At 39.4% G+C, this 10,967-nt stretch overlaps 1 protein-coding gene across 1 annotated transcript in view; it reads right to left on the reverse strand.

The window, feature by feature from the left end:
* The window catches only part of JARID2 (jumonji, AT rich interactive domain 2), a 303,515-nt gene that overhangs the window by 166,829 nt on the left and 125,719 nt on the right, over nucleotides 1-10,967 (reverse strand). The window lies entirely within an intron of this gene.

The raw sequence follows: 10,967 nt of genomic DNA on the forward strand, positions 1-10,967 counted from the left end.
TCCTTGGAAACCCTATACAAGGTCACTATTAAATCGACATTTAACAACAAACCCAACAAACACAGGTGTAATGAACCATTTTATGGAAGTGCTTTTGTTTTTGTTTTTTAATTGAGGAATACCAGAATGTGTGCTGCATCACAAATACACGAAGCAGTCTTTTGGAACATTTTGGTGTTGCCATTGAGGGCTGGGAGAATGCAGTACTAAAACAGGAACCCTTCCCCTCAGAAGTGAGAGTTGATCTGCACTGGCCTCTTAATAACACGCAATACAAATGAAGACAAAAAGAGACCACTATGAGGGAAATGCCATGGATGACAGTGGAGCAGGGGGATGGTGACTTAAAACACAGACAGACAGACACACAGACTGACAGAAGCACCCATTAATAACAGGCCTTCATAACTTCAAAAATTTGGTTTCTTTATCTCTTTTATCAGTTGTAATTCAAGTTCCTAGAGAGAAATTAACAAAATAAAGGACTGGTGTGTGGGGGATAAAACACATGACAGAAAAGAAAAGGTATCCATCCACCACAGAGAACATATGAACAATTGTAACATTAAAAAGCTAGAGATTGAAAGAAAGAAGCGCTCAAGAGAATAGAATCGTAGTCTGGGTTTGGCGCTGGACCACATGTTGCACTGAACTGCAAGATCTGCAGTGCAAATCCACCAACCACACACTCCTCAGAACCCCTCAATAGGGTCACTATGAGTCGGAACTGACTCCACGGCACTGGACAACAAACAACATTATTTACACTATATGTATCAGCAGGTAATTGAGACAGAGTAAGATATGAGACTGAGGAAGTGAAGACAGTTGGTCATTATGAATGATGTGAGGCTTAACAACAACAACAACAAAAACACCTCTATAACTGCACTACAGCAGGTAACATAACACCTCCAAGGAACTCAATGAGAATACTAGATCATCATTAGTCTTTTCCAGCTCTTCAATTCCTAAACCTGCATAAACACAATCTACATCTTAGAAATCCAACCGTATAGAGACTCTAAGCCCTAAATAACTTAAACTATACTCTTGCTAAGCTCCAAGGATTTCCTAGAATGAGAGCAATTCTCCTTCTTATCTATAAGAAGTAGAAGAAAGGCCCGAGGAAAGAGAGCACTAGGATTTTCACCGCCCCCTAGACCTGCCATAAAAGATACATTTTCTGGACATCCGCTTTAAAAGCACACCCCAGTATTCCTGAGGGGACAATACATCTATAGCCCTGAGGGAAGAGGGTGTGGGAATCAGGGTTTAGGTCTTACGGTTAAAAGACAAGAGTCTGCAAATTTGAGCTGAAATTGACACAAGAAATAAGCACAATTTCAAAATCATGGCAGGAGGACAAGTCACCAAAGAACTGAAAAAAGAAATATTTCCTTTGTAAACAGTCACACACTGTTAAAAAGCAGAAAAACGTACTTTGATTAGAGCTAAAATAACCCAAATAGGATACAGATGAATTACCTACATACCACTTGCACACTAAAAAAATGTATTTCAGAAACTTGGTGGAAAGATTGCATTATCTTTTAATTGCATCTTTCCATATACTTTTTAAAGACCCATCACAAAACACAGCTCAATTAGTTTTGTTATCATCCCCGTGCGCTTGCATGAAAATCTTCCTACCCTACTTTGCCACTGTTAAGTTTTAAACGCACAAGGATTTCATGTTCTCTGGGGCTCAAATCCACCTTTTCTGCCAGAAGGTATTCCTAAAGCTTCAGGCAGAATTCTCTTCTTCACCATCATCCACAATAAACACTAGCGTGAGATAGTAATGTTATTTTTTACATATCCAGAGTTGATAAATTAAAAAAGCCCCAAGAAAGCTTTCACTGTGAAACTCTCGTGAAGATTTACTGCAGCCTGTTCGGGCTGCTGACTTCAACCAGGCTTCAGGTCCAGAGCAGAGAATTATACCCTACAACTAGTGTCTAATTAAAACATAAGCCATCTGAGATCAAAACTGCTGCACAGGAAGAAAACACATTTAAAGCTCAGTTCCTGACACAAGCAGCTTCATCACACCTGTAAACTGGTTTAAATACAGGAAGGAAAAATTCATGACAGAGTATGGTGACTAAAATTAGATACACACCTCAAACCTTTTGGGAAATCACTACTTACAAGTTTTCTTTCATAATCTAGAATGCTGTTCAACATACCTCCCTTAACAGAGATGCAAAGTCCCAGACCTGAAGGTAATAAATATATTGACTCTGCTGTGGGCCACAAGAATTACAGGTAGAACGGACAGAAATAAGGCCCTTCAAGTTTTTAACACTCAGTATTCTTGTAACTTTATCGCTGTTCAGAACAAATAACAACCAACATACTTGGTGCTTTAGAAAAGATCCTAGGAGGTTAAGCAGACACAAAACACAAACATGTGTTGCTCTGTTAGCAGTTTATTTTGATTCCCAACAATATGAACTTTCACTTTTTCATAAACTTTCTTACTGAATCAGTCAGTGAAACAGTCTTTCATGCCTGCTTCTACTGCAGCACTGGAAACCCTGTGGGGCAGTTCTAGTTCTACACTGTCTTACAGAGTTGACATGAGTTTGAAAAGTGAATACAACATCAAAGGGGGAAGAAGCTGGGGCCCTAGCTAGTTTCTCATTCTGACCATACTCAGCGCATATTTCTGGAAAAACTCAGCCAATCGCACACTCTTTTCTACCTACGTTTAACCATATCACCTTCTCAGTACTTAACCATTAGGCAACATCAAGTTTTAAGTGAAGTGCCTGAAATCACTAATATTTTTCTGACTTAAACCACTTACATGATTTTATTCTTTTCTGCTTAAATCACTTATAATACTCCCCATAGTGACAGATCTGAAAGGACCCAGGCTCCATCTTTTTTTCTTGGCAGAAAGCTGTTCATTCTACTAGTATTATCCCACCTTGAAAACGACTGCCACCACGTATTCCCTCCAATACCTAGCTCTTACAAGAAAACAATGCCCAGCTTGAGTTTACATGATCCTTAAACTAAACCACACTGACCACCATAGAGTCCATTCCAACCCACCAAGATAGAGTAGAACTGCCGCACAGGGTTGCCAAGGTTGTAATTTTTAAGGAAGTTATTCCCCCACAGCTGTCTTCCACTGGTGGGTTTCAACTGACTATAATTCAGTTAGCAGCCAAATGATTCATCGTTGTGCCACCAGGGTTCCTTAATATCCCTTAGTTACTGTGTTAAATATTAACCACTCCCTTCTTCAAACACGTTTAAGCCTGCCACTACTCTTCCTACCTCTCCCCACACTGACACAGGCTGCTTTTCTTCTGCATACCCCAGGATTCTCTTCTCTATGCATTCAATTATTCAATTCCAACTCACTATTTCCAGAACAAAGGAGTTCTGGTAGGGTAATGGGTGACTTGTAAGGCTGCAAAGTCAGCAGTTTGAATCCACCGCCACTCCACGGGAGATAGATGTAAAGATGTACAGCCTTGGAAACCTTATACTGGGTCACTAGGAGTCAGAACTGACTTGACAACACACAACCACCACATTTCCAGATCAACTTATCCCAACTACATGCTTCAATGTTCAAAAACCCCAACTAAGTACTTATGACTGTCCTACTCCACTCCAAAGGAGCTCTGGAAGATGCGAACCTCAAAGTCAGCAGGTCGAAACTACCAGCTGTACCACGAGAGACTTTCTGCTCCCATCAAGATATACAGCCTCGGAAACCCAGTACAGGGTCGCTATGAGTTAGAACCGACTCCACAGCATATAACAACAACAACACTCCACTTCAGGCCATGTAGGTCTCATACCCACAATGGCCCAAGAACTAATTCCATTCCACATTATTGGTCAGCTTATTAAAGGAGCTGCCAGTGAGCAGATTTCAGCAACTACATACTAATGCTGACTGCATTAGCCACTCAGAGTGTTCCTGCATTCTTAGGATTTCCATTAAAGATGTAAAAAGCCACTACTACCATTTGGGGTTGCCATAAGAAAAAATTAGGCTTACCATCCCAAATCACCGTTGGTAAACAGAAGCTAAGGGATTCTGCCAAAGCCAACCCTGCTATGAAAAATATCCTAAAAGGGAGTTCTGTGGACTGAGAACCAACAAGAACAGACAACAATCAGAGATTGACATACGCAGCAGCACCTCCCAGAATTAAGTCAACAGAAGGAAGAGAACAAAACAAAACTATAAGAACAAATTCAGAGAATCTGGGAGGTCAATCAATACAAGTACAATGTAAAAGAAGGTAAACACATAAGAACAGAGATCCAGATGGTGAGAAGGTCAGGTCCATTACAGGATAAAATAGTCTACACTAAATGGAGAGAAAAGTTAATGAACTATAAGGCAACCTCAAAGAAAATTAACACTTCACAACATACCAAGAGAATGAAAACCCAAGAACATGGAAACATAAAAACTATGAGAAAACTCACAAGCAAGAACACAAAAAGCATGAACTCAACAAAGACACACAGAACAAAGAAAGCAGCAACACCACAAAAAAACAAACATAATGGCAGCAATTTATCAATAATTACACTGAATGTAAACGGATTAAATGCACCTGTTAAGAGACCGAGGGTGGCAGAATGGATAAGAAAACAAGATCATTCAATATGCTGTCTGCAAGAGACACATCTCACACACAGACAAAAACAGATTAAAAGTCAAAGGATGGAAAAATATATATACCAAATCATCATTGGAAAAGCACAATCCAAGATCCTACACAATGCACTGGGGGTCCTAGTGTATCACTATAGGATAAGCACTGGACTGTGAACTGCAAGGTCAGTGATTCAAACCCTACAGATGCTTCTTGGACACCTTATTCAGGGTCGCTTTGAGACAATGCATGATAATGCACAGCCTTTCCTCCTTCCTATCACTTACTAAACCCTACAATAAAATTACTTTTTAGCAATACTGATAGACATAAAAATATTTGGGTCTTCTGGACAGTGCCTTTCCATTTGGAGGTGGGATCATTTGAAATTTGGAACAGGATAGTGCAGTTGGAAAATGTAAACACTATTCCTGAAGTGAACATGTAGAATTTTTGACATGTTTATTTTCACAAACAAAATTAAGTTTTATATGTAAGATCACATAATAGATTCACTTTACCACTATACATCAGTATCTTTGGTAAATGGAAGAATGTATAATAAAGCCACTAAAAGTGAAAATGACAAGGTTTCATTTTAATTTGAAAAAATTTGAAGACATCAAAAATGGTGGGTAGTGAAGAATTAAACTTGAATACATATGGTCATAATCCTTTTTACCAACCTTTTTTTTTTTAAAGCACACATGCCCACAATTTTATACTACCAATGTAGGTAAGTGAACACGGGAGGCAAACACCATCTGGTGTTTAGCAAGCAGCATGATCTAATGAATCCCTGCAGCTTCCAGTCCAGTTTACAAATTAAATAGCCTTCTACCACCTCATTCTTTATTCTTGCAACTCAAAGTGTGATTCACAGACCACTAAACATCTTGTTGGAAATATAGACTTTGGGGCTCCACCAGAGCCCTGATGATGCAGTGGGTTAAGCATTAGTCTGCTACCCAAAAGGCCAGTAGTTGAACCCACTAGCCATTCTGTTGAAGAAAGAGGCTGTGTCCTCCCATGAAGAATTACTGTCTCAGAAAACCTTAAGGAGCAATTCTACTTTGTCCTAAAGAGTTACTCTGAGTCTAAATTCCCTCAATAGCAGATTTTGGCGTTTTCTGAACCTACTGAATCAGAGTGTACAGGTTAACCAGATCCCCAGATGATCTGTCAGCACATTAAAATGTGAGAAGTGCTTTCTATATATACACTGGCCCTTCCAGAGCACCACTCTAATTTCCATCAGAACATAGGCGGCACAGGGAAACATGAATTAAAACCCGAATACAATTATGCTATGGGAAAAAAAAAATTAAAACAAGTCAATGGAATTTTCTACAAACTGCGATCATTCAAGCAATACTATAAACAGACATACTCAGAAAGATGAGTCATTCAACCAGGGGCATTCCCTGTGGGCTCCAGGAAAGAAAGCAGACAACCTCAATCTCACCAATGCTAGCTAACCACTCTCCAGCTGCTCAGATTTCTGCTATGAGATGAATTCTTCTATTGTCCACTGTAGCCAGGTATTTAGTGTCAGAATGAAGGTGTCTATACTAATATATCCCTTCACTTATATGAAGAACAATAATCAATGTTCCATTTGACTTCTCTTCATAAACCTTAAACACATAACCAAAACTCACAGATGAAGATAACAAAAAGGCAAGACTGTAAGAAATGATAGTTTCTCATCTTCTGATTACCCAACTTCATGTTGCCCCCTTTAAAATCCAACACTCAGAATTAAACACACATTTCACTATATTGATAATATCCTGGAACAGTACCAACATGCAGAAATATTCCCATCTACATGAAAATTATACACAGTTTAGGATTACTTCTAACAACTATAGTACACAGTAAGATTTCATTAAACTTACATTTGACTATTCCTAATGGTGCTTGTGTTTCTTCCGGGACAGGGGAAATCTAAATAAACTTAATGCAACCAACTTAATACAACCAACTTAATACAATAAGAACCTAAGCAAGACCCATCCCTTCCGACCCCTAGTCACAAAAATCACAGCGCCCAGCTGTTAATTCTTTTTCTGAGGTTCTCTCAACTGCTAAGCTGTAGTCCCCAAACCCCACGCTCCAAAACCAACAGGAGAAAGCCATGTGTACACAGCAATATATATAAACTAATTTGTCCTCTAACCCAGGTTAAACAATTGCTTTATTTTATAAACTCAGAAAATACAGCAGAGATTCTGTTTGTTGCAGGTCTCTTGGAGAGAGACAGGGTACAGAATATAAGCATGAAAATTTTACACTATAGTTGTTTAGAGAAATAACTGAAATGCATAGAATCTCAAGTGATCGTGTATAACATCATATTAACGTTTATTTAAATAAAGTCTAGAATTGGGCATCACAAACATGGCATCAAAGCAGTTCTTTCCAGTTAAGTGATGACTGATGAAGCAACAATACTAATCGGACCAGTTAGCTGTGGTGTATGCCACACAATGATCCATGGAATGGGATAAATTACATGTTGCTGCCTGCTAAACACTTACTCTGTCCTCACAGAAACCAAGGGCATCATGAGCACTGCACAGCAACCAAGTCTTGGGAAACAGAGTCAGGAACAACAGTACCTGGCTCAAAGATGGTGTCCAGTCCTACTGCACTGAATGTGTGTTGTTCTCCCCACAAACTCACACATTAGGCTCCTAAAGGGGTACACTATGCCTCTTTTTAGTCTCCCATTCCATAATTTCAACTGTAATTTTCCTCGTTCCAGTTTCTGTTCCAGTACACTACGCCCACATTTTGCTAATTCAGCCCTATTCTGATTTCACTGCATGGGTCATAATTGAACCGGTTCAAAGTCAAAGCCTATGATTTTGGGGACCATTCCAAATGTCTCTACATGATCCACACTTTAAAAATTGGATTATTCAGGGCTGATGAAAGTAGATGGGGATAGGACTTTTGAGGTACAATAGTGAATAATTGCCATCAGGACTGACTTTCAGGGCTGAATATGTAAAGGTAGACATTTTGTAGCCAAAAGGAGGGGAGTGGTTGACTTTGCAGTCCAGAAGCGGAGGTCCCTGGGACCATCATCAAGGGAGAAAAGCAAAGTGCGGTACCTTACCCAGAGAAACAGTGACACCAGAGATAGAGGCAGAAACAACCATGTAGAGAGATGGAGCAGCTGGGGACTTTAGACCCAGAGAGGGAGAGGAGCTATGTGCTGACAACCCTGTGGCAGGCTTTGCAGGGTATGTACCCTTTGGCTGGTTGATGTTGCATGGAGGGGACTGTAACCATGGCAATGAAATGATATACAGTAGTATGAATGTAAAGCTAATGTTCTCCCATAGTTCACAATAAAACATTTAAAAAACAACAACAGACACATGGAAGGGAGACTAAAGATGAAAACACTGGTAATGTTTAAAATAAATAAATAAAGCTGGAATCCTAGTGTGGTTCTGCAGACTAATGTTTCAGACTGTAAAGTCGGTGGTTCAAACTCACCAGATGCTCCTTGGAAGCCCTATACAGGGTCGCTATGGGTGGGAATCGACTCGGCTGCACTTATTTAACAATAACAACTGCACCTATTTATTAGGATAAGACTTATCATATCATTAACAGGGTAGGTCAAGTCACGCATCCCACAAACCAGAGACCTAGATAAGGCCGCTGCTCTCCAACTCTTCCAAAGCCCTTCAAAGATCTCTTCAGAAGCCTACTACATTATCAGCATATCAAAACAGAATGATTACAATTGTTAATAACAGCAAAGGCCTACCAAATATTCACTATATGCAGGGACTTAATGCATATAATGTTCTTTATTTAGTACAAGGCCCACACTGCTCCTTTCTCTGGTTCGTTTTAAAAGCATGGGAAAGCACTGAGATCCCTTATAGGCCAGTGATAGTAATGTCCCAAGAAACCAAGAATCTAAACCTCTGAACCAAGAAAACCAATTCCATGAGGTGCTTGGTTGTGCACAGACTGGGTTTTGGTAAAAATATAACATAGCATTTGCAAAACTTAACCTTTGTCCAGTATGTAGCTTCATGATACCAATTATATTCATTATGTTGTATTAACCACTGCCAAATTTACCATTTTACCTCCCAGCACCCTAGGGTCTTAAAAGCTGTCCTGAGTGACCATCCAAAGCACAACAACTGGACTCTATTCTCCTTCAGCATCAAAGGAAGGAGAGTAAGGAATAGAAGTAGGAGCTGGCATGTTTGGCTAAATGGCTCCATTAAACTTCCTCCTTTGCCATAAGACCCTAAGAAATGAATTGTGCCATTAGTGAAGATTTTCATCAAGGATAAATGGAATAAGTTACCAAACAGAATTTCAAAGTCTCATGGGATCCAGATTTTCTGATGGCCCCCTGAAACTATAGCTTAAGGAAACCTTAAAAAGCAACTACCCCTTGAAATTATCTTTAAAGCCAACAACCATTTGGCTTAATTAGAAAAGATTGTCTGCTTTAAGCACTGTGCTCTTTTAAAGAACAATTTACTGAAATCAAACTGACAAAAGCAACTCAAAAGATTACATGAGAAGCTTAGTCGGCATGAGTTTGTACTAATGATGGAGAAATAATTTTGGTAGGAAGAGATATAAAAAGAAAGATGGCATAAATGGAAGACTGTAATAAATGTCACCTAAGTCTAAGTTTTCAATTGTTGATCTGGTATATGCCTTAAGTATATTTTCACCCCCAAAAAAATAGAGCGATAAAATTTTAATTGCATGGGAAAGGAAGTAATAAGGAAAAAAAAAAACCTTTCAGGTTAGTTATATTTTAGAGATGAGTTTCATTGTCCAGCCCAAAGGTCAATCCTGTAGAAAAGAAAGGAGAGGTGACGCATGAATCAGTCTGTTCCCAGCATCATAGATGCAAGATCAGGAAGTGAAATTTAAAAAGCAAAATGTGTAACTATCACTCACTTCTAAATAAGAATGTAAAAAGTTCAAAGAATCTGTGGAATCTCTTCTATATGCTCTGTTCCTACATAAATAATTTCTTTCGCCCACAGAAAGTACAACAAATATGTTTTTTCTAACTGACCTCGGCAGCTACAATATAGAACTGAAGTATAAAGGCATCTCTACAACCAATCTAAAGGAGTTCTGGTAGTAGCATAGTGGTTCCGAATCAGCTGCTAACCTCAAGGTCAGCAGTTCGAAACTACCAGCCGTTCTGCGGGAGAAAGATGAGGCTTTCTCCTCCCGTAAAGATTTACAGCCTCGAAGACCCTGTGCAGAGTCAGAACCGACTCCACGGTATTTAACAACAACCAGTCTAAGGCTATTTATTCACATATCAGCCAAATAGTTAATTACCCAAACGGGACAATGTTAATGATGATCCTGAGGCAGAAGGTGGAAACTGGGACAGAATTTAGTAAATTACACTTGGCCAACTGCAACAGATCTGTATCCATTTACAAAAAGATATACACCAACACATGGATCTGTTTTAGTGGCTTAGTGGGTTCCACATTAATCCTCAAGGTGAACAGTTCAAAACTACCAGTGGATCCACAGGATAATAATGAAGAGTTCTGCTCCCCTAAATATTTACAGCCTCTGAAACCCTACACTATAAATCGGAACTGACCCGACTGCATACAACAACAAATGAAGTCAAAACACAAACCGATTAAAGGGTGATACACACCTGTGTTTTCCGCTGACGCTTTCCACCATGTTTTAAACGTCAATCTTTTTATTACGGTGGACAGTGAGGAAGAGGATGGCGGAACCAGGACCAGGCAGTTACATAAGGCATTGCATTCCATGTTAACACACTCCTGGCTTTCAAGGCAAGAAAGAGTGCACAGGAAGTTCAAACTTAGAATAAGCAGAAGTGAGATAACTGATGGGAGAAGGAAGAAAGAGACCTCTCATGGCCAGGGAGGGAATCGTCTAACCTGACATCTGTTTGTATTAAAATTTATAGTCTAGATAAGACAAGTTATTCAGTATTTGGTGGCAGGACTCACTGCCTATATCTCCTATTCTGACACACCTTGGCAAAGGTCTAGGGATGAAAGATTTGTAATGTTTCCTTCCCATTACTTACTTTTTGATTGACAACTTTGCTGGATAAAGGATTCTTTTGGTTGGCAATTTTTGTCTTTCAGGGTTTTATAAATGTTTCCCCATTGCCTTCTTGCTTGCATGGTTTCTGCTGAGAGATCTGAACTTAATCTGACTTGCTTGCCTTTGTATGTGACACTTCTGTTTTCTCTGGCAGCTTTCAGAAGTGTGTCTTTATCTTTGATTTTGGAGAGCTTGACTATGATATGTCTT

The sequence above is a fragment of the Chrysochloris asiatica genome, unplaced genomic scaffold (assembly GCF_000296735.1).
Source record: "Chrysochloris asiatica unplaced genomic scaffold, ChrAsi1.0 scaffold00060, whole genome shotgun sequence".
Classification (NCBI taxonomy): domain Eukaryota; kingdom Metazoa; phylum Chordata; class Mammalia; order Afrosoricida; family Chrysochloridae; genus Chrysochloris; species Chrysochloris asiatica.